The sequence below is a fragment of the Diceros bicornis genome, chromosome 11, assembly GCF_020826845.1.
Source record: "Diceros bicornis minor isolate mBicDic1 chromosome 11, mDicBic1.mat.cur, whole genome shotgun sequence".
In the NCBI taxonomy this organism is placed as follows: Eukaryota; Metazoa; Chordata; class Mammalia; order Perissodactyla; family Rhinocerotidae; genus Diceros; species Diceros bicornis.
Window position 1 is genome coordinate 1,864,539 of NC_080750.1, and position 5,575 is coordinate 1,870,113.

Sequence of the window (5,575 nt, forward strand, 5' to 3'; positions counted from 1 at the left end):
GGCCCACATGGAACTGTTGAGAAGTTTTTCAAAAGCAAGGGATACAAGAACTTCCATGATATTAGCCTAGGGCAAATGAAGTATCTAGATTTATTGTTTTTATGTTTATTCTTTTGCTTAAACACTTTTGAAAGTATAATTGTTTAAAAATGATCCTGCACGATGGCTAATGACACTTTAATGAGGAATTATTTTGGATTGCTCAATCATTTGGATGATGAATGGGGAGTGTGTGTTCCATGTTCTGAGCCAAGATGTAAATATTTTTAGTTGCTGATTTGCATTTAGACAAGGCAGGCATCGAGGAGAACATTTGCTGTAATGCAATGTCCCAGGACACTGAACTTCAATTTGGGAGTAGCTCAGAACTGTCCCCTAAGGTTTCAGGCATGTTGAGTCAGGAGATTTTATCAAACTAAAGATGCTTCTTTGGAACAGAAAAAAGATTAAATTTGACTTAGTGGTTTCCTTTGAAAACCAAAATAAGGTGGACTTTCATTGTCCACATAAAATGTGCTAATATGACATTAAATTTTAAGATTTGTTCCTTTTTGAAAGATTTGATCTGTATAATGTATATTGTTACATATATTACTGAGGAATACAAATAACGAAATGAAGAGAGGTGCTGACATACATATATGACACGTACAAATTCATAATTCAGGATGACATTTATATGACAGAAAAATTTGCATTTGATATTACTCCTAAAATTCTTAAACTTGGTTTTATAAAGTTCTGATAAGTTGTTTTTACATAAAATATTTTCTTGTTTTGAGTTGGGTACCAAAAGAAGACTCTCTTTTTCGGATACACAGGGATTTTTTATGTCTTTTGAATGGTCCTTTGTACCCAACAGTGAAACATAAGTAAATTCCAGTTTGCTTAGTGTAAAGCAAAAGGAAATCAAAACTTGCTACTTGCCGACACTATGCACATGCTCCACAACCAAAATAGGGGGAAAGTGTGTGTGTGTGTGTGTGTGTGTGTGTGTGTATTTAAATGAGCTGTGACCTTAATATTCCCCCAGACATGAAGAATTGTGTAAGTAGCACATATCTGCTTATCTGGCTGAAATCAGGGGGTAGATGTATAGGAGAAGCTTTGTCTATTTGTGTGGTCCTAGGATTGATGCTTCCTGCTGACCTCTGAGGAAACCACACCAGTCAAGTGACAGCTGCAGTCAGCTGCTGAGCGGCAGTTGTAATGAAGCCGCCCACTGCAGTCCCCTCTACTGTGGCGAACATCTATTGCTATAAAACTAGGCTGTTGCTGTTTTTAAATACACTACATTCCATATGCCATTTAGGCTTTATTTTTGTAACATTATACAATACCCTCATTTTCTAAGTATTTTGTTTAAAATCAAGTAATTGTGAGATCAGACATTATTTTGTCAGGCTTAAGGGAAATAAAATCCCAAGATAGTTATGATGTGTATAAATCTTCAAGTTTAAAAAGCTAAAACTGTTGGTGACATCACTATAATTAAAATGAGGCATGCTAATGTAATTATTTCTTTATATTTTTAAAATTAAATGTTATTGTACAGTATAGAATTCTCTGAAATAGGTATTTCTACCAAGAATGAAGAGAAAATTTTTGTGGCTGTTTTTCTTTGTAAAGCAAATAAACATGTTTATACATTTTATTTAGCTGCAGTCAGCTGCAGTATTTATTTTTAAATACAGATGCTCTAAACTAATATTATACATAATAAAGTTTAGAAATTATAAAAAATTCAATAATACAAAATTACCATGGGTGCTTAAATCATGTGAAAAAGTCACAAAGCCACTAGTTGAACATTCCTTACATTTCAGAAAAATATCCTCTTTCATATTCACTGCTATAAAACAATTCTATGAAGGTTGAGTTGTGCAGAAGAGACAGAATGCACATTGTTAGTCATACAAATGCAGCATTGCATGAAATACTTTAAGTGCTGATATATTCCATATTTTGCCTAAAATGTAATTTGGACTTTTAGAGATGGCCATTAAGTGCTTGCCACTATTTGTGATGAATAATTTAGATGATTAACAAAAATTAGTGTTTTCACAACTGAAACGTGGAATTAAAAACTGTTCACTTTTCTCATAAGCTTCTTGGATTTTTGTCTATTGCAAAAATCCTCTCAAAACCATGTGAATAAAGAGAAGAAATCTTTATAGTCTAAGATGGCAAGAAAATCGCTTTATTTAAATCCTGTCTGTCATGACTATGGCTTCTTAAGATACACAATGCACTGCTCAATAGTGTATACACCTACCCCTCACAAAATCTGAGCTAAAAACATGTAAGTGTACTTGATAGTTGTTGAGGAAGAAATTAAATTTCATTGACTGGAAGGACACTAGACTTTATACTCTCCAGGGATATATTACTATTTATAGAATGTTACTATTTTTAAAATCCAATTTTTTCAGTTACCTCCCTCTTCCTATACACACTAAATATATATAAAAACTCAGTCATCGAGGCCAGCCCGGTGGTGTAGTGGTTAAGTTTGTGCCCTCCACTTTGGCAGACTGGAGTTCGCAGGTTCGGATCCCAGGCGTGGACCTACACACCGCTTACCAAGCCATGCTGTGGCAGACAACCCACATATAAAGTAGAGGAAGATGGGCACGTATGTGAGCCCAGGGCCAATCTTGCTCACCAAAAAAAAAAAAAAAAACAAAAAACTCAAGTCATTAAATTCTCTGTGATGTACAAGATTATTCCAATATAACAAATCTTCACTCCAGGGCTCCTGGAGTTCAAGCTGAGCCTCTGTGGGCTAGCTGCTGCTATCATATTACTCTCTAGATACAGGCAACATTTGCTTTAGTTTTTAGGGAAAACAAGTCACACTCTAGCATATACTGGAATGCGATGTTCTTGTTCAAAATCTAGAGGATGTAGTCTTAGTAAATTAAATAAAGCTTATCTTACTTTAAAAAACAATACTATAGTATGCAAATGTATTTATGGCTTTCTCTAATTGCTTATATAATTTTTATAATTATTGCATTAATAAAAATTTATTTGGGACCTGGCCCCTTGGCCAAGTGGTTCAAGTTCTGTGCGCTCTGCTTCAGCAGTCTGGGTTTGCAGGTTCAGATCCTGAGCATAGACCTACTCCACTCACCAGCCATGCTGTGGCCGTGTCCCACGTACAAAATAGAGGAAGACTGGCACAGATGTTAGCTCAGGGCCAATCTTTCTCAGAAAAAAAAAAAATTATTTCTGTAAAATGATGTATTTCCTATATAACCTATGGTTATTCCAATAGAATTTATAATCTCAGTTACCAATACACAGTACTACCACATCCATGTTAAGAGTCAGCATCACCTAACATTTGAATATGAGATGCCTTCCATTTTGCCTCATTATCATCTGTGTTTTATAGAGCCAGCCCTGGTGGTCTAGCGGTTAAGATTCAGCATTCTCATCACCAAGGCCCAGGTTCATTTCCTGGTCAGGGAACCACAGCACCCGTCTGTCGGTTGTCATACAGTGGTGGCTGCATGTTGCTGTGATGCTGAAAGCTGTGCCACCAGTATTTCAAATGCCAGCAGGGTCACCCATGGTGCACAGGTTTCAGCGGAGCTTCTAGACTAAGACAGACTAGGAAGGAGAACTGGCCACTCACTTCCGAAAAAAATGGCCATGAAAACCCAATGCATAGCAGCAGAGCATTGTCTGATACAGCGCCGAAGGTGAGAGGAAGGTGCAGAGAGACCTGGCAGGGCTCTGCTCTGCTGTGCACAGGTTGGTGACTAGGAGTCGGGATAGGCTCGAAGGCACCAACATTTTAAAGAGGAGGAAACCGAGTCTCACACAGCTAATGCGCAGAGGAGCTGGGATTCAAAACTAGGTTTTCTGACTTTAAGCTAGTGTTCTTTCAGTGTTTTCCTTTTTTCTTTGAAAGTCATTAAAATCTATGATCAACAATCTAACAGAAAGCACAATATGCAAAACAGAAAAGTGACACTGACCAAATTGCTACTAAAATGGGATTGGAACTTACAATCCTAGAAGCATACCTGTCGGCTCACCTACTTATCTGTATATTCCTTCACTGAGCCGACAAATATTTACTGTGAGCTGCAGTGGGAACACCAGGGTGTGCAGGACGCAAGACTGCCCTCATACAGCTTAAATTCTATGGGAAAAACAAGCTACACAGAACAAAGTGAATCAGACGACGAACACGACCAGTGTAATGATGGCCTCTTTCCTCACACGTGCAGTTACGAAGCCTCTTAGCTCGTTTAATGAATGCAAACCCAGGTCTAAGAGCTCCCCGAAGACAACTAAACTCTAATATATACACCACATACACCTCTAGAAAAGAGCAAACCGAGTTTTATACATTGTTAGATGTATGCATGCTTATACATATGTGCAGATTCTAAATATATATTCATATGTACATATAACCTATAAAAAGAGCCATGCTCAATGAAAAATTACTCCCTAAACAAGTCTTCTCAAGTCCTCCCTCAAGTACCATAGAAATTAAAATACTTGCTTCTCTTCTCAACTCTATCCAGCACGTGTTGACTACGACGGGATGACAATTTCCGTTTCCAGTGCCAGTGTGCATGCTGTGTGCACCACCCCTTTACTCTCTTGCAGGTACTGAGGCTACATGAACTGTGGGAGCTGCAGAGCTGAGCCTGTGTCAGGTCATTCTGTCCAGTTTAGTCCAAACTGGCCCTGAACTGTAAACAAAAACGATGGACTTTTTTTTTTGGTTTTTTGACCCTAAAGGAGATTTGGGGTTGATGCCAAATTGATGTTTAATCAACGGATGTTTTTGTTTTAAGAAAACAGATTTTAAACATGTAAATACATGTTTACTCCACTTTGTAAGTAATGGGAGATAATAACTGAGATCATCTTGAATTCTAATTTACCATAAATAATTTAGTGCCAAATATTTCTCCTTAGAAAAAGGTCAAGTTTAATTTAAAAAGCTTTATCTTCACAGAAATCATTTACCAGCACATTTTAGAATAACAATGTTAGAAAAATCTAGGGAAGTAAGGGAAGGCCCTGAGCTTAGAGGTTACAGCGAAGATTCAGTGACTCACATCAAAGCTGAAGGAACAAGGCTGCTCAGTCTAGTAAGTCTGGGAATCCACTGGATTTGCAGTTTCTGGATGAAATGAGGTATTCACAACGTACAAAACGGCCGCCGTGTTTTCTGTGAGAAAGACACCATTCCTCTGATCCAGAAAGCCTTGTGTCTTCCTCAGAATATACATGTAAAACAACGGCAGGCTAATTTGTTGGCTTGCAAATAAGGCAACAACTCAGACCCTTCACACTCTGTACACACACATACTTCAAAACAATCTCAAGAATTAATCATTATGTAGGAGCTTCTTTTATACAAAGTTAACTAAAATTAGGTAAAATGCCATAACGTTTTTGGGTAATAAAAATAAAACAGCACTCTTTTTCATGGTTTAGGAAGAAGCTATCAGTATGTAAACAAGTCAGAAATTATCTATCCATGAAAACTCTTGGAATGGGTGTTTTTCTCAAGAATTCTCAGGAATGTGTGTAACCAGGA